Source organism: Vespula pensylvanica, chromosome 23, assembly GCF_014466175.1.
Source record: "Vespula pensylvanica isolate Volc-1 chromosome 23, ASM1446617v1, whole genome shotgun sequence".
Taxonomy (NCBI): Eukaryota; Metazoa; Arthropoda; class Insecta; order Hymenoptera; family Vespidae; genus Vespula; species Vespula pensylvanica.
In genome coordinates this window covers 3214128-3238015 of record NC_057707.1, presented here as the reverse complement: position 1 = coordinate 3238015, position 23888 = coordinate 3214128, and the positions used below count along the sequence as shown (strand labels likewise).

Sequence of the window (23888 nt, the reverse complement as noted above, 5' to 3'; positions counted from 1 at the left end):
CAAAGATAGAGAAAAGAAAATTAATAAAAACTTCGAACGTATTATAACGCAAGAGTTCGTTGATCTTCTTTACGAATATACAAACTTTTTTCTTTCTTCCATTCTTTCTTTTTCGTTTTCGCAATTAAAAAAAAAAAAAAAAAAAAAAAAAAAAAAGAGGGGAAAGGATGAAGAAAAAAAAAGAAAAAGATTAAAAGAAAAAAATCTCGGAATATCGAATTAATCGATTATTCGGACGAGGATCGTTATCAAAGATGGGTTATCCCATCAGCACTTGTCGAGGTTTAAAGGAAGACGATAGCACCGGTTATCGTCGACGCATGCGATAAATCACTGACCCATCGAGCCCGCGGCGAATGTAATTACGCAAAAGTTAATTACGTGCTGCGCGTACTCACGACGAACAAGCACGACCTCCCCTTTCTCGCTCAGCCCCATAACCCACTTCTCTACCCCCCACTGTACAGTTGCAAAACCCACCGCACGGGTCTCATGGCTAATCTTGCGGTTTTCTCGACCGATCGCTTTGAGAAAATTTACGGTTCGCCGAGCACGGAAACGAAAAACAAAAGGAAAAGAAAAAAAGGAATATAGATGAGTTAGAAAGGATAGGAGATTAAAAAAAAAGAATAAATCGATCCTCCGATCGATATTAAATCGACCTCGTAGATAAGAATCGATCCCGCGTCATCTCCAGTAAGAATATATTTTAATCGAATAAATGTCGTAGAGAAAAAAAAGATACTATTTTTATTACGTACCTACACATATACGTACGTTTCTCACAAAGATTTCCTCGTGCAAAATATATTTTAATCTCGTAATTCAGAAGAAAAGAAAATAATAACGACCATAACAATAATAATAATGCTTTTTCGATAAAAATCCAACTGAAGAAGCGAAAATATATATATATATAAATATTTTTTTTTTTCTTCACTTACATTTCCACAAGAGAAATCGTTATCGAATTCACGTAACTACACTTCCAACTCTGACGTCAAAGTACCCCACTGCCTATCCCCTCCTCATCCATTTCTCTCTCCTTCCTTTTCAACCCCCTTCCACGAAAAAAAACTTTCTCAACTCGTCCGAATACCGAGTACCTAAAATAAGCAATCAAACGAGTTTCACAAATATGAAAATTAGATTGTCGGAACGAGCGATAAATTGTGATACCTGATCAACGGAAATCCCTTCTCTCTCTCTCTCTCTCTTTTTGAAGCTTTAAAAACTTTAGCAATGGCGAATCGGCATTAAGCTAGTACGACAGTACGATATTTGCACTTTTACTGAACGCTCTGAGAATCGTCAGAGTTTTACGAGAGCGTCGTGTTAATTAGGGGTAGCAAGCCGTGTCGCGAGACTGAAAAAGGAATGATATAAAGAAAGAAAGAGAGAAAGAGAGAGAAAGGAAAAGAGAGAGAAGATAACTCGAGATAATTTTTACTGATTACTATTTGCTCATATCTTTTGAGTTAAACAAGATTAATCAAGACTTTTCGGCGAGAAAATTTAACTTTCGCGTTTTTAAAAAAGCGCATACTTTTTATTGGTCAAAATGATAATAGCCGAGAGAAAGAGAAGGCTTGTTTCATTTCATTTTTTCGACAATTAATAATAATATACGTACTTCTTTTTTTTTTACAAAACTATTTTAATATACGCATACCTGTGCGTGCGTATGCATATATAGATATAAAAGCAATGATGCTTTTTATGGGAAAAGAATATTTCGTATTGGAAAACTCGTAATGTAAATTTAATACTTCAAATGCGCAAAATATTTTCTCTCTCTCTCTCTCTCATTCATTTTCAGCGTGGAAAAAAAAATAAATTCGTCGAGCAAAGTGTTACCACTTCGTCTACCGATTTCATCTAAGCTATATAAATACATGAACAGATGACGTTGCGCAAAGTGCATGCACACTTGCATACGTACATACATACATACGTGCATTCATGCATACTTTATATGTAAATGCAATGAATAGTCATTTTATCAATCATATTCCGTCCACAGGTAAAAAGAAGAAAATTTGAAAGAAATCTCGGTTCGTACGTTTTATCGATTTCCCGTTTCGAAAGGACGCCAGTTACTTAGGAAGTTCTTTTATAAAAGCAAACAAAAGCCATGTACTACTACTGGATGATGTATTAAGCGTCACGTAACTAACGACTACAGTATAGTACTAGTATAAATATTTCGTTGGAACGACATAAGGAAAACTTTATTCCTCGATTTAATATAAAATGCGTTTCGATCTATTCGGATTTATTATTAAGCGATAAGAACGACAAATATCGGGATATTTGCCTTATCGATATTAACGTAGATACGATAAAAAAATGAAAACTAATGGAATAAAAAAGAAGAGAAACCAAATAAATAAGTTAATTCATTGATTTAAGAGAAACAGAAAAGAAACGAAAAATTGATAGTTACGTTCTAAATTTAGTTAGTTGGCTTGTTAGTTCGTTCGTATCGATCAATCTGAGTCATCGTTTCTAACGGAGAGGTCGTATATTTCAAACGGAAACGATACAGGATAGAGTAAGAAACCGATACTACGTCGGTGGTCCTCGATGTCGTCGGGGTTAAACCAAATTCTCGTGGACTCGAGCGTAAGAAACGAAAGTTCACATCGTCGACCGACTATCTCCTATTGAAACCTATAATATTACTTTTTTTATTTCTTTCGTACAAGTCCATGCGTGCGTATGTAAAATATTACTCTTAACATATTTATGTTACAATTATCGATCTTCGAAATATTAAATCGAGAGAAAAGCTCTTACGATATGATCCAAAGAGATCAAATTTCTAAACGAAGATATATATTATAATTCGTAACATCTACGAAAAAAAAAAAAAAGAAAAAAAAAATACTTTTAGAAAACTCGTAAAAATATTCAAGATTCGATATCAAAGTCTGTCGATAAATGAAAACTTGGCTATATATCTCTCTATCTATCTCTCTCTAACTCTCAAACGTAATAACTAAAGCTTTGACCTCAAAAAGAGGTTCAGAGGTTTCTCGTAGGTTTAGCATACATAAAGCTCGTAGTGATAGAACCTAACAACTCTGAGTGCTTTGGGTCGTTCGATCGAAACGGATCTATAAACAAGGTGGATAGATCACTGCCCAATTCAACCTACATATATATGTACTATCTCTCTCTGTTTCTCTATTCTCGCACTCTCGATCGTAGTAGCAACGTTAAGTACTTGCGAGAAGATCGACAGAACCGGTAATTGGGGATCTACAAGATAATACCTATCGAACGATCGTTTGTGCATGTCCTTTGTAGATCCTTTGTAACGTATACATATATATGTACATAGATATAGATATAGAAAGAGAGAGAGAGAGAGAGAGAGAGAGAGAGAGAAATAGCAAATTGAATCACAAGCGTGCTGTTTCAAACGTTTACGAACGATTATCGATCCTATACTTTTCTTACGATAAGAATCTTCTAAAGTCATTTGTACAACGATATTTTGAATTTACTCTTATCTATATTCGTTCGAGAGATAATGTCGTTCACGTAGATCGGTTATATCGATTATTCATGTGTTGACGGTAAGCATTGAGGGATTCGAAGTTAATATGCGATGTGTGAGATCGGAGGATTGTTCGTTTATGTATGTACGTATGTATATGCATATGCATATGTATGCGATCGAGCGATACCATATGTAACAATATAAAAAAAGAAAAATATATATATTAATGTTATATCGATATCATATTATAACATTGGATAGTATATCAAATATATTGTATTGTTTTTCAATAATATCATTACACGATGATTTAATACGTACATTATTTTTTCCTCTGCATAAGAAAATATTAATATTACGATATATTATATTATATAATAAGTATAAGAAATCGATTGATGTTTCGATGATATATACAAGACGTTAATATCAATAAATTTTCACTCGTCCATTTATAAAGAACGTTCGTTGTTCGTAAAACTGTTAACATCGCCGTAATGCTTTAATAGAATCTAAACTATCTATCTTTCGTACGTTCGTAAATGCATAGAGTAATGCCATTCAATTTTCTCTACATCCCTTGTCCAATTATATCCTATCGACTCTATCGAAAAACATACGAATCGTTTTCAAAACGATACGACGACGATACAACCACAACTGTTACGACTACTACGACTGCTGTATACAAGTGAGTATGAGAACGAATAAATGAAAACTTTTTCGAAATGTTTTGCAAATATCACAGTACATACGTATGTACATATATACATACGTATATACGTATGTACGCACGTATGTACGAAAATCGTGAAAAAAAAATATCTGAAAATAGGTACTACTGATTCGCGCGAAAAAAAAAGGAACAAAAAAAAAAAAACAACTCTTCGTTCGATGAAACACGCAGATTTTAATGACTGAACTTTCCTCCTCTTTTCTCCTCTGCCTTCTACTCTACCACGAAACTTTCATCAAATCCCAAGCAAACACCCAAGCTTTATAGAAAATATTTCTAGAACGATAAATGAAAGAGAGGGAGGAGGGAGAGAGAGGACGGAGAAATTTTTTGGTCGATGTACGAAAAGAAAAAAAAAAAAAACATGTACCAATTGTTGAAAATAAATCGTTACAAATGTTTTACTTCGTAAACACGGCCTTTTTTGAAGAAAAAAAAAAAATTGTTTAAACAAGAGTTATCCGATTTCAATGGATGAAATATCATGGAATTTTGGCATTTATTATTTTTTATTTAGTGGAAGATATCAATTTCCTTTTTTTTTTTTTTTTTCATAATAGAAACCTATATATCTTTTTTTTATAACAACGATCATATGCTGTAGTAAAAAAAAAGAGAGAGAGAGAAAAAATATGTGCGCAATATTTTTTTCCTTTTTCATATCTTTTCTATACATAAAAAAATACATACGTACGTACGTACACACACACACACACACACACACACACACACACACACACATAAATATATAAAAATATAAGTGCATGAGGGATAAGTGCATGAGGGATAAGTGCATAAAAATATAATACATGCAGTTATATAATATTAAAATACCTAGACGACGCATAACGCCACCAAAAACAAAACGAACAGCAGAAAAGAAAACAAAAAACTAAATAGAAAAAGAAAAGAAAAACACAAAAGAAACTTCAGCCACTTTCAAAGTGTTTAGCCAATAAAAAAAAAAAAAAAAAAAGAAAGAAAGAAAGATCTAGGAACTATATTCTCTTACTGCATCCCTCACACAAAACTTCCTATCCTCGAAACGTACAAATCGATCTCGTTGCATAATTCAGATCAGAAAAAAGAAAGAAACAAAACATAGATAGAATAGGTAAGAACAGAGAAAGATAGAAAGAAAGAACGAAAGAAAAAGAAAAGAAAGAAAAAAGATAAAAAGAAAGAAAAAAAAGAATGCAAGGTAGCAGGATAATGCTTTTGCATGTGTAACCACGGTGGAGAGAACATGTAGCTTTCCCGTTCAAAAATTAACGCGACTACTCGTCGCCCTTTATTTCCCTTCTTCTTCTTCTTCTTCTTTACCCCTCCCATTCCTCGAGTACCACCTACTCCACCTTCTTCTACACGTATACCTACTCCTCCTTCTCTTTCTCCTCTTACTCCACCTATTCTCCCCTGTCTTCTTCCGTTTCTTCTTCCTCCTCTTTTATCGAGAAAGATAATGTCGACGACGCAACACAACGACGACGACGACGACGACGACGATAAACGACGTGCAGAAAACTTTCGCTTGAACGTTCAACAAAAGCCGCCATTTTGCAAACGATCACGCAAGCCTACCACGAATGAAACGCACTATACTTTGACATGTAAAGATACATTAAAATGAAAGAAAGAGAAAAAGAGAAGTAGAACGCACTATACTTTGCTACGTAAGAGAGAGAGAGAGAGAGAGAGAGAGAGAGAGAGAGAGAGAGAGAGAGAGAGAGAGAGAGAAGGTGAAAAAGGCGTGTGCGTGCGTGATACGTGGAGATATATATATATATATACATATGTATATATGAGAAAGTATAGAACGAGTGAGCGAGTAGAGAAGGAGGGAACACTAGAGTTCCTCGATCCCTCCCCTCTTTTCGTCCTCTTTCACTAGGTCTTTTTTTCCCTTCCTCCGACGACGCGTCGTCGGAGAAAACTTTTCGAATGACGATTTTCTGGCGCCACTCGGTCGAGCGTGTTCAACAACGAATCATCGTTTACGATAGTGTCTTCATTCTTATATTGTTTTATTCAACGCTTTCGAACGCCCTTTTGTTATCGTCTTTCTGCAGTTCGTAGTGTGGTAACAGTAACTGTATATAGTAGGATAATATATAGTAATAGTAGATAATTTAAAGAAGAAATATATACATATATACGTTAGAAAATATTTTTTATCGAGCTATCATATATTACTTAAATATTTTTTTCAAAGAAATCTCCATAATGAGTTTTAATTTAAATGATACGATACGTCGGAATAGATAAAATCAATGATTTAATAATCGATCGTGTATATGTATTCGTTTACTATACCTTCTCTGTACGTTCGTTACCACGTTTACACTAATCATTCGATCGTGATTAAATATCGGAGATTGAATTTTCAATTTTAATATGCTTCTCTCTTTGCACCGTAAACAGCCCCCGGTTATGATAAAAATTATTGATCTATCGTATATATTATAATTTTGTTTATATTAATCTAACACGTAGATGTAATATACAATATATGCCCAGTCTATGTAATTTTGATAAATAATTATCTCCGTAAATAATCCGTTCGATCGGATAACGTTTTCATTTATATCTTTTATCTAACTTTCATCGTTATCTTTATTTTGTCTTTCGTTTTGTTTCATCATTTTTCTTTCCTTTTTATTTCATAAAATAAATTCCCGACAAAAATGTTACGATAAAAAACGATAAAATAAATTGTTCAAAATTGTTTGAAAAAGAAAAAAAGCAAAGAAAAGAAAAGAAAAATGGTACGTCAAACTTCATAAAAATTTACGTCAATAAAAAGATAAAGATGGATTGAATGAAAGAGAGAGAGATTCAAGTAAATTTTCGTGGAAAAAGTTAAGACACAAAACGATAAATAACTCTGGAAAATAATTTTACGAAGAAGAAAGTGAAACGTCAAACTTCATGTAGATTTATGTTAATAAAAGAAATATAGAAAAGACGGTTGATAGGATCGAGAGAAAGAGAAAGACAAAGAGAAAATAAGAGAGAAAGAGAGAAAGATAAAGAAAGAAAGATGCAAATTTTCTCGAAGGAAAAGTTAAGGATATGAAACGATACGATAAACTTCTTAAGAATAATTTTGAAAAGATAAAAGTTTTCTATAAATTTACTTCGATAAAAAGATTTAAAAAAAAAATTAATAAAGACGTTTAAGAAACATGGGGAAAGAGAGAGAGAGAGAGAGGGAGAGAGAGATGCAGATTCTCGACGAAAAAAGTTAAGATATCAAACGATAGAATAAACTTGAAAATTACATTGTGAAGATGGAAACTTGAAATTTTATTCTGTATAAAAATATTGAAAAGAGAAGAGAATTTTTTCGAGAAAAATCTCGATAAAATGTTATTGATACATACCGACAGATCACCGAATATAAAGGAACGAAATATATTGGAAAATTATTCAAAGAAAAAACAAAAAGAAAACGTATCAGGTAGATAAGAAAGATAAGAAAGAAATGGAGAAAGAGAGAAAATAATTTGAAGAAAAATTAAAACAGAAGAAAGAAATAAAATCAGATAAATTTTCGATAGAAAACGATTCCAACGTTTCGAACAGAGATACAATAGAAATAGGAATTAATTTAGAAAAAAGGAAAAAGAAACTTTAATTAAAATAACTAAATAAATAATCAAAATCGATACAATTCCTGATATTATGTTCATTCGGTTTGACTTATAAATTCAGGATCGATTAGAGAGTCAAAAATTCGTATTTATAAGTTAGAATTCCAATTCACGAATGAATCAGATATTATATTTATTGATTGTACTTTGAATTAATACGCGAATAAATGAATTTTCAAGTAATCCAATACGTAGAATTTTTTTTTCGAGAAAGTGGTATTTAACAGGAACGAGGATTTCTAAGTTAATAAGCAAGCTTGGAAGTTAAGTAGAGTAGTACAGGGAGGATATTCGAGATGGTTGATAACGTCGTGTCGAAAATGAGAGTGCCGATGGATCGATCGATAGATCTCTTCTATGGTATGGGTTAAGGAAGCGCGAAGAAAATATCCAATCGAGAGAAAGAGAGAGAGAGAGAGAGAGAGAGAGAGAGAGAGAGAGAGAGAGAGAGAGAGAGAGAGAGAGAGAGAGAGAGCGAGATAAAGATAGAGATAGAAATAGAGAAAGAGAGAGAGAGAGATCGCTTCTCCTTCGGTTTAACGAGAATAAGCTGCCTCGTCATTTTCTGAGATAAAATAGCTTCTTGAGAAGACGTGCCTTACATTCTTGATCTTCGTTCATTCTCACCGTTTTTCTAATATATCGCGCCAAATATCGACATTCCTATCACGCAACATCTCCTTGATTAGATTTCTAAACATCATGGTACTTGGAAAAAAATTACATTTAATGCGTTAGCAGTTTCTTCTCCTTTTTTTTTTTTTTGTTATGTGTATTCATTTTATTTATTTATTTATTTATTATATGTGAATATAATATATCGTCATTATTTTTATAACAACGTAAAAAATTCGAATTTTTCTTTCTCGAACGTAATAAATCTTTTCCAGGAATCTAAAAACAAATCACGAATGATTAGAATTTTTCGATAGAATTAATACATAGAGAACAGAAAGTAGAGTATCCCTATGGGATAATCGATATCGTGAATTTCGAACTATAAGTTTCGCTTTGGAGATAATTGCGAGAGATAATCGAGTATCGAAACGATACTTTATCGAATTGCTACTAGTTTCTAATACCGTCGGGCGAGTAATAATTAGAAACAAATGAAACTAGGTTGTGGAGAATATAATTGACTAAGTATATGCGCACATTCGTGCGTGCATACGTGTATGTCACTGAGAATATCTTATTAGATCGAGTCAGAAATTAGTACCGTTAGAAACTAACGGATTTAATCGATAAAAGAAAAAGGAATTAATCTCATCCTTCTTTTTCGATACTTATTAAGGAATAAATTAAATATGCAATTCAAAAACTTTAATTTCCAAATTAAAGTTTTAATCGATTAATATAAATTCTCATTTATGTGAATTTAAATTGTCTAATTTATGAGCAAAATTCATTCGAATTCTAATTTTTACAATATAAATTCGGAATGAAGAAATATAAATTCTAATTTCCGAATATATAAATATATATATATATATATATATATATATATATATATATTTCTAAAAAGAATGAATGGCAGTTGGTAATTACACCGCAATTAACGATCAACCACAATCATTTATAGATCGTAGATCTTGCTGCCTGTCTTTGTAGATAAAATTTAGGTTGAAAAGAAGGTAAATAAGAAAGAAAAAAAAAGGGAGAGAGAGGGAGAGAAAAGAAAATAACGAGACGTGTTTTAGGGTTGGGCAAGAAACTACAAGAGAGAAAGAGAGAGAAAGAGGGAAGGAAAAAGAGAGAGAGAGAGAGAGAGAGAGAGAGAGAGAGAGAGAGAGAGAGAGAGAGAGAGAGAGAGAGAGAGAGAGAGAGAGAGAGAGAGAGAGAGAGAGAGAGAGTAAACTGAACGATATTGAGTGTAACGAAGACGGAAGAGCCGTTAGGTTGGCTCCGCAAGAAGCTAATTTTCGTTAGCGTCGAACGGGCCTGCCGGAAAATGGAACGTAATTACGTTTAATTAACTCGAGCTAGCAGACAACCTGTCGAGAGAGACGGAGCTCTCATTGATGCCTGGAGTATCCGCCATCTTCTTGCTTTTTTTTCTTTCTTCCTTTTTTCCTTCCCTCTTCTACCATTTCCTCCTTTTTTTAGTATCTATCGTTTTCCTTTTTTTTTCCTATTTTTTTTTTTAATCTTTTACGTTTTTTTTACGTTCGATGTAGTGGTTTTAAAATAGGTGCGCCAGATCAGCGCATTGAACTCATACGTGTATACGTATATGTACGTACGTGTGTGTATGTATCTGTATACATATATATAAAATGGATAAAAAAATATTGTAAAAAGAATTTATTAAAAAATATATTTTAACAACGCACGATAGCAATTTTAAGTAACTCACCCGATATATAGAAACAGTGTATATGTTACAAATCACGTTATTATTACGAACATTCAGAATGTCCATGCGTTCTTCATTAAACGCTTGTCCAGCGCGTGCACACGCCCGTATATATTCATACGTCGAATTAAAAGTGATCTAACTTTGTCACAGCCCGCATCTAAATATAAATAAACGCGTACAAATAAAAAGGTCTTCGTCGAAGCTCGATGAAGATTAAAAAAAAAAAAAAAAAAAAAGAAAGGAAACGAAGAGAACTATCGAGAAATGAATGTAAGTAATAAAAATCATATTTCAATATTATTACTATATTACGTAATGAACGTCGAAGAGATAAGAGCTACTAGAGGATCGATTAAATCCTCCGTTTTATATGGATCATCGAGTATTCTATTTATATCTGTATAATCATTACGAGAAGAAGGCTAATTGTAAGCACGAAAGGTTGGGCGAAGGGATAAGGAAGAAAAAAGGGGCAGTGTCAGACAAGAATAGTCGCTACTGGAGAGGGGTGTGTAAGAGGAGTGGAAGGGGGTTGGGGAAAGAGGAGAGGAGGAAAAAGTAGGCTGGTGACCCGTCCTAGTAACGTTAACTTAGCTTCCGGAAATTAAATCCTACGTATAGTCGTTCCTATTAAATCATTTTCTCTCTCTCTCTCTCTTTCTCTCGATCTATCTATCCATCTATCCATCCATCCATCCATCTATCTATCTCTCTCGCACGCGCGCCCACGTTAAGCGAAAATTAGTAGTCTAATTACCATTGATCACGCGAAAATCGACACGTAATTATCGATCATCGTCGTTTCTACCTACGAATTAAGATCTCTTAACGATTTCTCTTAAGAAAATTATACGGGATTGCGCGAAGGAGCGAGTAAATTTTTTATTATATAATTAGCGGTTTTCCTTTTCCTCCTTTCCTTCTTAATTACTATTATTATTCTTATTACCGATAAAAATAAAAATCAAATTTGACCGACATGACTCCGACTACGAGTCGAATAGAATTAATTGGGGTCGAACTTTTTGAAAGTAAAACTATTTTGTTTTTTCTTCCTTTTGTTTTTCTTTCTCTTCTTTTTAATACTTTTTCTATAACGTTCTAATCTTCAATTACAAACGTATGCGATCTTGGAATTAAACGAATATTGATAACAAATTATTTCGGGATAAGAAATGAATCTTAAAATATCTATAAAAATGTCGATTTACTTTGATCCTAAAAAAAAAAAAAAAAAAATTGTATAAATCAACGAATTTACTCAACGAACGAGAAAGCGATCGTAGATCTCGAACTTGTAATCGTATTTCAAGATCGATATTATTATATATCATTTTCGTGTTTAGAACGTTAATTGAACGGAAACAATAATTCATGTCGATCGAATGATCCGCGCAACGTTACATCAAGTCTCGAGATAACGTCTCAAATCCCGATATGGTCCACTAATTACGAGCGTGCCACGTGATAACATAATTGATGCCGAACGGTCTGCAATTAGTGTTGGCGATTCAGTAACCAGTAGATCTTCTCTCTCGTCGTTATTAAACGTATCAGATTTGTCCGACAAGACTTACCTTCTAATATTACGCATCTAAGTAAGTACAAAATGTACTATGTCTACATAAGAGCGTTGATCTCTATAAATATATGCGTGTGTATTCGTGTGTTATATATATATATATATATATATATATATATATATATATATTGAATTATCATTTAAAAAAAAAATAAACAAACAAACAACGGACAAAAAGGAAACAGAAGAAAAAAGTAAAAAAAGAGCAAAAGAACCTTATTAAATTTCTTTGTAATGGAAAATGAAAAATCGTCTCTTTGAAATTCAATCCTACGTATTTTACATACATAGATCCATATACGTACCACGTTGCATAAACCAACAATGTAACTACGAATGAAACGGCGTGGAAAACTAAGAGATCGACGTTATTGTCGTACAAACAAATGCGCGCACACGAAGAAACTCGCTCACGTTTTTCCACTTTTTCATCATAAAAATATTCAAAATTGAATGCGTCGAGAGAAATTCATGCTCGTCGTTTACGTTTCCCAATGGAAGGAGCAAGAGGAGCAGGAGGTGAAGAAGGAAATGAAAGGAAGGTAGAGAGAGAGAGAGAGAGAGAGAGAGAGAGAGAGAGAGAGAGAGAGAGAGAGAGAGAGAGAGAGAGAGAGAGAGAGAGAAAGGGAAGGAACTCTGTCGTGATCACTTCGATTACGTCGTTCGGTCGAAAGTAGAGTCAATCGAGAAGATCCTTTCCAATTAGAGAACAGGACAAGGAACCTTGCTCGAGTACACCACAAAGGACATTTCGAGGACATATCCAAGGAGATATTGAAATACATAGATATACCCGTAACGCTAATGGCAAATGATTCTAATTGTTTTCATTCTCATTGATATATATATATATATATTGCAATGTATATAAATATTAATTATATGATTTTATTTAATATAATATTGTACACAAATTTAATTGTATTAATTATGATTATTTTGTAATTATTATCTCGTTCGTTAAGTTTCTTTGTAAGTTCAGTATTATATAATGTTATAATTATTATAATAATTGTCCTGTGTTATATATTACTGTGATATATATGTGTGTGTGTACTATATAATTTGTTAATATATAAATATATTATTTTAATACCACTGTTACTATTATATATAATTGTACTGTTTGTCGTATTATTGAATTAGATTAATCTATTAGATTACGTAAAAAATTGCGTGTTCTTTAAAGATAAAATACGCGAACGAAATTTATCACAGAAAGCTCTTATTTATCTCCATTAGATATATTAACACGTATATGTGTATATCTATGTACGTGTAACTAGATCAATCATACAAACAAGTACACGAGATACTGATTTCATCGGATTCCACTAACATAAAATATTTCGAGCTGTGTACGACGAAACCGAGAATATATACAAAAAATAAATAAATAAATAAATAAATAAATAAATAAATAAATAAATAGGAAATAAAAAGAAATAAAAGTAAAAAAATTCTCAAAGGCAAGAAATAGAAAAAACGGGAAAAAGTCGAACGCGCGAATAAATTTTTCATTAAAGGCTCATATTTCATATTTGCCTAAAACGCACAGGCGCGCGCGTACACACGCACACAAACATATGTATATATATATATATATATAAATAATATATAGCATATATACGTATTTTATATATACACATTGGTATCGTACAACGTACAAACATACACGAGAGATTTCAATTTCACGAGATTTAATTCACACGATAAAAATTCAAATTTCGAATTTATACGCGTACATACATATGTAAATACCTACGTACGTACGTACGTACGTATGTTTTGTATACGTACGTATAATATAAATAATCTCAAAGCTAAAGTAATAGGAAGAAAAAAGAGAGAGAAATAGGAATAGGAATAGAGATAGAGATAGAGATAAAGATAGAGATAGAGATAGAGATAAAGATAGAAATAGAGATAGAGATAGAGATAGAGATAGGTACGATATATAACGAGAGTAACAAGCCACGTGACCTATCAGTATCCATAACCGTAAATACAGTACCGTATATGTCTCTCTTTCCCCTCTTACCTACCCCATCTCTCTCTTCAAAAGGGAGAATTCGTTGACAATCGACACGACAAAGACATTAGCCACTTTCAACATACACACACTCTCTCTCTCTCTCTCTCTCTCTCTCTCTCTCTCTCTCTCTCTCTCTCTCTCTCTCTCTCACTCTCTCACGCACACACACATACGTAGTCGTCTTTCTCTTTCTCTCCTTTTCCGAATGTCATAAGAGCACCAGCAATGGCAATCGCTCAGTGAACGCCGAAAGCAAACCGAAACGCAACCCTCTTCTCTTCTCGGACCATTAAAATGAAAGAGAAAGAGAGAGAGAGAGAGAGAGAGAGAGAGAGAGAGAGAGAGAGAGAGAGAGAGATATGCGGATACATAGTACTTCGACGCAGCGTGGAATTTCCACTAAGTGATCTCAAAGGATGTCACGTTGGGAACAAATTGATTTCTTTTTTCTCCTCCCCTGTCTTCTTCCCCTTTTAACTTACCCACCAAATTCACCCTTCGCAGTTTCGCCCTTTCCAGCCTGATCTCAATCCCCCCCACTCCTCGCCCGCGGTCGCATTTCGAAGATCTGTGTCCGTCGATTTTCAGACTGTTCCATACGAACGAAATAAAAGAAAAAAAGAGATAAAAGAAAAAGAAGAATACTACGAGAACTGCAAAAAGAAGTCACGGAGAGATTATCTCCAATGTAAAAAAAAAAAAAAAAAAAGAAAGAAAGAAAAGAATAAGAAAAAAAGATAATTTTCTCTGCTAACTCTAGCCATTGCTACTTTGTGTATACGTCTCTATCTGTGCGCGTGTGTAAAAGAGAGAAAGAAAAAAATAGAAGAGAAAAAAGAAAAAGAAAAAAAATAAAGGACAGCGCATTCGATCGTCCGTCTCTTTTCTCCTACTCTCTCTGTCGTTTCCTTTAGAGTAGTGTTCCAATATTATATAGATCCGTATAACTCAAAGAAGGAAAGAGAGAGAGAGAGGGGGGGGATGAGTAGACCGATGACGTAACAACGAACGACAGGACGAAGATCCTTTTTGCCCGTGGCTAGGATTTCCAGGAATTCAGTGACACGCGCGACGAGTGTCGAAGACGTGGTGCATCCCTTCACAAAGTAGAAGGGATTCCCTTGTGATCTCTTTCTCTCTCTCTCTCTCTCTCTCTCTCTCTCTCTCTCTCTCTCTCTCTCTCTTCCTTCCTTCCTTCCTTCCTTCCTTCCTTACTGTGCTTCGGGCTCTCTTTATCTTGTCACGGTTTGAGAGAAACGGAGAAATGGGATGTACTAAGAGTGGTAGGGGTGGTGGTAAAAGAGGTAGAGGGAATATCCAGAGAAGCTACGAGTGAGATGGGATTCCTCGTTGAAAATACTCTTCGATGTATTCTCTTTCTCTTTCCAATGTATTCTCATTCTCTCTCTCTCTCTCTTACTCGTTAATGGATTCTCTTTCTCTTTATCTCATACACTTTTTCTCTCATTCTCACTACTACTACTACGACTACTCCTCTCTCTCTCTCTCTCTCTCTCTTTCTCTCTTTCTCTTTCACTGCCCAACGAATTCTCTCTCTCTCTCTCTCTCTATTATTCTCTTACTTTTATCCTCTTTCTTTCTCACTCAACGATGTATTCTCTTTTGCTCTTACCATTGTCCCTCCTTTCTTTCTTCCTTCGTTACTCTTTACTCTTTTACTCTTTCATTCTTCCTTATCTTTTCCACGAGAAATAGAGAGGGAATGACACAACGGGTAAAAGAGTTTGTGGATAATTCAGGATGCTCATTTGTTCTCCGTTTGTTCTCTCCGTGTCAAGTTGAAATCAGTAACATCAGCGACTTTTTAAAAGGATCTTGCTAGTGGAATAAGCGAATTCGATCGCGATTGCGAATTTATAAAGAATGTTCCTTCTATTTAACATTTTCTTTGTCAACGTATTACGTGTTATTATTCTACGTCGTACGCGTGTATAAAAATAATAGTTTATATGTAAATATAATATTATTCGTATATTACGTTACAATCGTTACGTCATACGAGACGATAAAGGTTCGTCTCTGATTTGTTTATTATTATCTTTTTTTTCTCTTATTCTTAGAGCGTTGTATCTAAAAAGTTTATACAAGCCCTTCTATCCGATGTATCATCGGTTTTTTTTTCTTTTATAATCGTACTTATTTTATAGTTAACGTTTGTTTTAAATTCGGAAGACGTATAGCGTATTGTATAGGATGGATCATCGAGTCAAGTTTTTGTTTGGAAAAATTCCTATACTTTACATCGTTTCTTTTTCTTCTTTTTTTTTTAATCGTAAAGTTTTTTTATTTTCTATTTGACTAATCCGAATAGAGAAATAATTTTCTAATAATAGTCTTGTAATAAAAAAAAAGAACTTGTAATAAAAAATTAATAAAAAAAAAAATCAGCGTCTTTCCTATTTTACATTTACAAATTAATTAATCAACCTTAATTAAGAGGAAACATAATTTGCTTTTAACTTAACAAATATATATGCATACATACATTCATATCATTGTTATTATTATAATCTTTATTAACAAAAAGCAAAGAAAAAAAAAAGATAAGGAATACGAAATAAAGAAAGACAAAACTTTAATCAACTGTCGTTTTAAAAAGAACTTTCCGAAAGGGAGAGGGGAAGTAAAAAGTTAAGTATAAAATCAACAAGAAGAGAGAGAAGGGTTTTAAACCGAGGAAAGGTTGAATGGCGGTGCCAAGACAGCGATAATGTTGATGCCAGCAAGAACGAAGAGCTGTGTCTCGTCGGACTTTATATTATCTTCTTTGGATAGACGCGATCCTCGGCTGATACGAGCCAACGTTAAAACGTGCTACGCTAAAACGACGTGGATGATGAGAGGGACAAGGACGACGACGGACTGAGAAGGCACGTCTCTTCGCGCGATCATCCAACCTCTTATCCCCCCCCCATCTACCCACCCAATCACCCGTCAACCACCGCTCGACTCCTACTCGCTCCCCACTCCACGCTCTCTATGCTCTCTACGTTCCCCCACTCCACGCTCTCTATGCTCTCTACGTTCCCCCACTCCACGCTCTACGGTCGTATATCCCCACCACTAACTCTCTCTCTCTCTCTCTCTCTCATGCCTCTCTTCTCGCCTTACCACAAGTCGCCCTCGCGGGCTATTTAAAATGCAGTGCACTTTTGAGATATTTAAGGGTACTCTCGTAAAGTATGCGTACTTGTACTACGTATGTAAGCATGTTATGTATTAGACGTAAGATGTAAGATGTCAAAGTAGAAAGCGCATGAGAAATAAAAGGAGAATGAATATTTGGAGATTTTTCTTTTTCTAAAAAAATTTGTTGAAGAAAGAAAAGAGGAAAGAAGTTCGAGAAAAAATGAAATCGAATATTACAAACCATTGCATGATATAATATCGTTGCAAAAAAAGTAATTATTATATCTTTACGAAATATCAATGAAATTTGTATTTATTTATTAAAAAAAAAAAAAAAACGCGTTAGCGCTATCAACGATATCTATTTCGTATTTTTACCGTTCGAGGCCCATCGGAAAATTAGACGGCTGAAGTTCGAAAGCCATTAGTAGTTTTCGCTTTTGGCCATGTTATATTCTAAATGGAAAATTACACAAATCTCTTCCTATCGGGCAGACGCGATATAGCGAGATAATTTAACCGGTTCGTAATTGTGAAACACGTTATGCTCTTTATATTCTAGACGGGCGTCCATCTTGAATTTTATCTTCCAATCTTTCCTACGAGTATCGCAAAGCTCCTGAAAGCTCCTGAAAGCTCGTTGAAAGCTCACGAGACGCATGCGTGAATATAAGTTCTATATGCATAGAACACAGACACGCACAAATTTCTGCATTAACAATTCGAAATCGTTTCCATATAAATATGGAACGATGAGATTTTTTAACCGATCTTACGTTTCTTTCTCTTTCTTTCTTTCTTCATATTTTTGAGATTCCAATTATTCGATTTGAGATAATCAAACGTTTCGTTGGTGCTTAAAAACTTCGTACGAAAATCTACTTACGTCTCTTTTCACTGTTCGTACATAAAAAAAAAAAGAACAATTCAATTTTTATTTTTCCTTACTTCTAAAGTTCATCTCAGAAAAAGAACGACCTTACTTTAGGAAAGCATATGTGCGAGGAGAGAATCGAAAAGAGGGAAGAAAAAATTCGAGATACGAAAAAAGGAAAAAATTCTAAATTAGAAATTAGAAATGAGATATTTTCTAGGAGATACAGCAGATGTTTCGTTAGCACTACACAGCACTTTCTTCTTTCTCTTCGACTCTTTATATCTCTCTGTATCTCTATCTCTATCTCTAGATCTCTCTCTGTCTCTTTCTCTCTCTTTTCTCTCAAACTCAATTTTCCTCGATCGAGTTCGGAAACGATACTATCGTGACTCGACGAGATACAATAACAAAGCAAAGTCGATGGCGAGTATCGTAACCTTCGACGAACACGTTCGTTCGACCGAAATGTGTCCACTCGTGCCCGTTGAAAATTCTAAGGATTCTTATTTCTACGTGAGATAAAAATCTCGATACTCCGAGCAAGAAATTTCTTCCTTATATTTTGTCAAAAAGACTCTCTCTCTCTCTCTCTCTCTCTCTCTCTCTCTCTCTCTCTCTCTCTCTCTCTCTCTCTCTCTCTCTCTCTCTTTCACTAGCTACTACTATTTCAATAGAAACGATGTGCGATAAAGACGAGATGAAAACAATGGATATCGAAAATCGTTTGGATTTTGTACGAATTCGACGATCCTACGAAGCAATAAAATATTTTTCTTCTTAATAAAAAAAGATGCGTGCGTATATATATATATATATATATATATATATATATATATATATATGGTGATGTATATCGAACTTAACAATTCTTTTCTTTTGCTTTTAGTAATTTTTTTTTATGCGTTAAATATTCAACGCAAAAAATGCTTAAAAATTTTAATAATATTTTCGAATAATTTTCATTAGAAAAAAAAAAAACGATATTATCTTAAGTCGCTGAGGGTAAGTATTAGACGATAGATAACAAAGTCATCCATAAAATAAGAAATATCTCGTTGGGTTAGATTGATCATGTTTGTCTTTAATCGAATTACTCACCTAGTTGTAACTGTGCGAGGGTTCGGTGTGTCACCGTTGATAGATCGATCGATCGATCGATCTCACTTGGAGAACTCGATAACTCGAACGATAATCGATTTTCTTCTGAAAGACAAAGAGATGAAAGTTTCAATTAAAATGATTGTCGATCGTCGAAACTTCTTTTTTATATATATATTATGTATGTATGCATGTATGTATGTATGTATATAAATTTGTTCGATCGTTAATAAATACGATTAATCTATTTACGTACATAAATAATTTGTAGATAATCGTAGATATTTGGAATTAATAATAATAATAATTATTATTATTATATATATATTATATTGTGATAATATAATAATATTATAATAATAGCAAGCTGTATATACTTATATTTTAATAAGAAGATTAAAAAGAATTATTAATAAAATAATTCGTTTAATCCCAAATTTCTGTATTACTTAATACATGTAACACTATTTTATTTCATTCAAAAAAAAAAAAAAAAAAAAAAAAAAAAAAAAGGCATCCAAATATGCGTTATAATAAACTTACAAATGCATCGATCTTTGATAAGATTTAATGATCACGTGGTATTCACTAATCAGTGACTTCGACAAAACGATCGGTCGATGCATCAGCGAAGAATATTAATTTGTCTCGTTATTAGAGATTATCGGAGGTAGCGCACAAAAGCCACGCAACAAGCAAGCATAACGCACTTATTGTTATTCCAATCGGAGGAGTATATCGGCTTGCCGAGCACATCAAATTACGACTATGAATATTAATCAGATCGCAAAGCCCACCATCATTTTATAATCCTACCGAACAGAAACAACCACCCTATTTAGATTTGAAACGATTTATAATATCTGCGTATCTCTTTTCCTTTTTTATTTTTTTAAAGAAATCAAATAACATTATATATAATATATTAATAATGGAAATTAAGGTTATAGTATTGTATTAATTAGTGTAATTTTAATTCATTATTAAAATACGAATATGTACTGACAATTATTATTATTATTATTACTATTAATATATATTATAAATTTTCAACACATTTTGTATTATTTCTATAATTCTTATATATATCTTTTTATTAACTTCATATATATTTACTTACACACACACACATATATATATATACAATCGAAAAAATTATATACATATAGTACAATCTTTTATTGAACACAACACATACGAACATACGCGCTTTAAATAGCAGTATATGTAATAACTGTAATGACGTACGGTTCTTTATTTTCTTTTATTTTTTTAATTTTTTTTTAAACGCGTAATTAATATTCGAAAGGGCATAACTATTTAGCATGAGTTTTTGGTTGACTATTTAATATTCAAAGGCGGTTAGACGTTCATAAAGTGAACTTAAAATGGTTTAACATAGAGAACACGGCCTGTTACAGACACATTCAAATTATTTGTTACACTATGCTACGTGACTTCATTACCAATATCGTTCGTAATGCATCCCCGGTCGATAAATTAAAGTTTTGACAACAATTTGGTGAAAGTTATATCGTTGTTTGTTTAGATTCTAAAACATAATTTATGGAGAGCCTTTGATTATTTATTGTAGCGAATAATCAACGTATGATATATTTACGAAGTAGTTGATTCTGATGTTTTTGATAAATATTTGATGGGTTAATAAAATTGAGAAAAAAGAACGAGAAATATTTTGTTCGCTTTTTTAACAAAAAAGAAAAGTTACAAACAAATGGTATTTTTCGTTGTAATAAAAACAAAATAGAAAGTTAACAAGAAAATATTTATGTAGCTAGTTGGAGTTCGACCTTGATAAAAGTTTTTATCAGTCGATAGAACAGACGGAAATAAGAAAAACGTGTTGTTTCTTTATCGGTCAATCGATTTGAAAGGGCTGAAAACCACCCCTAAAGTTGTTATCGTTTTTTTAACTATCTCTGAAACTAACCGAGGTAGAACAAAATAATTAATTACAAAGTTATTTGATTTTATGCGACCGACATACACACGATGATAAGTTTAGATTGCAACAAAGAGGAAATAAAAAAGAAAATTAATTTCTTTTTTTAAACAAAATATTTTTATACCCGTTATATGGCAAGAAAAGTATTTATATTAACAAACTTTTAAATAGTTTTTTTTCTGAGCTCGACCCAAAAGTTATAATCATCGATATATAAATAAACAAGTATATATTACATGTACACACACACACACACATATATATATATATAGTAAATAAGTGTGACCCAAATATAATTACATAGAAAAAAATTTATATATATATATATTCCTCCAAGTTAAATAGGAAATCATGGGAGATCGTTATCTCCGGAATAAAGTCGTCCCTTTTCTCGTGACACATGGCTACTACAAGGAATATAACGAGTTTTCATACTATGTGTGTGTGTGTGTGTGTGTGTGTGTGTGTGTGTGTGTGTGTGTATCTGTGTGCGCGCACGTCTTAGAAACAGTGACGTCATCGTGCGAAGTAAAAGTTAAAAGAAAAAGTTGAGCGACACGCATCGAACTAAATACAGGAATTCTTTAGAATGTTTTTATTATTTATAAAACTTTCACGAATACTCCAAATCGGTAAATTTCGCGTAGTTATTTATAGTGGAGAAAATGGGAATAGCTAAGCTCTATTTAATTTTTCTAAGGAAATTTATGCTTTCAACGTAATTTTTTTTTTTCTTTTATTTAATTAGTTTCAGCATGCTTTTATCGTTTTCAGACATGAACTCGATTTATTAAACGACTCGTGTGATATATCGATTCTTTATTTTTACAGTTTTTTCGATCGACCCAATTGTAACTTCCTTTGAAAGTAAAATCCTTTGAAATAATCTAATTATTTTATATATATATATATATATATATATATATATATATATATGAATTATTTATGAAAATATACATATATACATGTGCACATGTATATTCATATCGTCTGGAGTATTTACGAAATTCTTATAATTATTTGTTTAAAAATTAAGCGTTGAAAAAACAAAATTCCATATCTATTTTTCAAAATTTTATTATTATTATTATTATTATTATTATTATTATTATTATTATTATTATTATTGTGGTTGTTGTTAGACGTATTGACATCTAATTTGTAAGCAAAATTACACATACAATAAAAAGGAAAAAAAATTAAAGAAAGAAAATAAATAGAAATTATAATAAACGTAGGAGAATAGAAATTATAATATTTGTAACCATCGTTATAAATTAAACGCATCCATACGTAGAGGACAAACGCTACTATGTGAAAAGCTTTCACAGATACAAAGTGGTTCGCTCAAACTGTGTTATCCGAAAGGAAGCTCCGTTGTTAGAAAATTAGTCCTACGATACGAGCGATACATAATGGATACTGCCTGCCGGTTAGAGTACTAATCGATCGAGTAAGAGCCAATAATGCCACCGTACACACTACGTATACACATGTATATGTACGTATACATGCAAACGAATATGTCCTGTACATTAGCCTTTACAAAGACGCTTTTACGAACGTCCGGGGGTGAGACAGAGAGAGACAGAGAGGGAAAGGGGAGGAGAGAGAGAAAGACAATAAGAGAAGAAAAAAAAACTAAATAAAAAAAGAAAGAGTAAAAGAAAGATGGAAATGTAGACAGAAAGATAAATATAAATAGAAAGATAAAAAATAAAAGAGAGAGAGAAAGATATAGAGATACAGAGATAAGAGAAGGTGAAAGAAGAAAGAGGGAAAAGAGAGAGAAAGAGAAAAATATTCAGAAAAGAGAGAAAAAAAGAGAAAAAAATATATATATATATAGATTGAGGAGAAAGAGAGAGACAAAGTCGTGTGTGTGTGTGTAGACAGAGAAAGAGAGAGAGAGAGTAAGTAGCACTTAGGCTTCGCTAATCTCCAGTTTGAAATTCATCTCGTTAGATTCTAATGCCTGGATACACTCGCTGCTATCGTGCTTGGATTTACGTATGTACCCCTAAAGTCCATTGTGATACAAGAGAAGGATTGGGAGTGAAAGAGAGAGAGAGAGAGAGAGACGAAGGGGTGGTTTATAAGAGCGAGAGAAATCCGAGTAAAGATGACACGCACGAGTGAGCAACGAGAGAGGAATGAGAGTGGAGAAGGAAAATGCGTTGACTTACGACGTTGCCTGCAGAAAGCCGACACCATACCCTTTTTCATAGGGAACATGAGGTACTTAATTCCCCTTGGTTCTAAAGAATTTCAAAAAGCTTTATGTAATATATATATATATATACATATATTTATTTATTTATTTAGTTAGTTAGATACATAGTTATATATGTATATGTATTTTGTATGCGTATGTAAATGATATTAATATTATACACATTATTTACATCGTTTATTATTAATATTTAAAGAATATATATATATATATATATATATATATATATATATATATAATAAATATCACAAACATTCCTACATTGATATTTAAAATTAAAAAGATATGCGAGGGTCAAAGAGAGAGAATAATAAAGAAGAAAAATAATTAAAAAGAAAAGGTCCACGATACATCTCGTAATCGATTCTCCAGCATCCCTCCTTTTTCTCCCCGAATCAAAAAGTCACCACCCGTCATTAATTTTGACAGTCGTTAAAATCACGTGTAACGGAGGGGTCAAAGGGCGTATCGTCGATCATCCGGATTTTAACGAGTTCGTATTTATGTGCGTGCGTGCATACGCGTATACGTGCAAGCGCATACACGCGCACGAAGAGAAAGAGAGATGGTCATACACATAGACGTACCATACATAGATGAAATAGCAAAAGGGGAAGGTTTCGTAACGACAAATGATCCAGAAATGAAGCGACATCGAACGACAACGAAAAATATTAACGACAGGACGAAC

General features: G+C 33.0%; 1 protein-coding gene and 1 long non-coding RNA gene across 6 annotated transcripts in view; one reads left to right on the top strand and one right to left on the bottom strand.

The window, feature by feature from the left end:
- Window positions 1–23888, bottom strand: part of LOC122636745 (connectin-like) — a 222322-nt gene that overhangs the window by 157448 nt on the left and 40986 nt on the right. Inside the window, exon 2 of one of the 2 annotated variants that reach the window (XM_043828304.1) lies at window positions 18999–19103. The exons of the other annotated variant lie outside the window; for it this stretch is intronic. The gene's annotated coding sequence lies outside the window, so the exon portion shown is untranslated. The remainder of the gene's footprint in view (window positions 1–18998; window positions 19104–23888) is intronic. 2 annotated transcript variants of the gene reach the window in all.
- LOC122636750 overlaps window positions 1–23888 on the top strand; it is a 219447-nt gene that overhangs the window by 176701 nt on the left and 18858 nt on the right. The gene's annotated exons all lie outside the window — the stretch shown is intronic.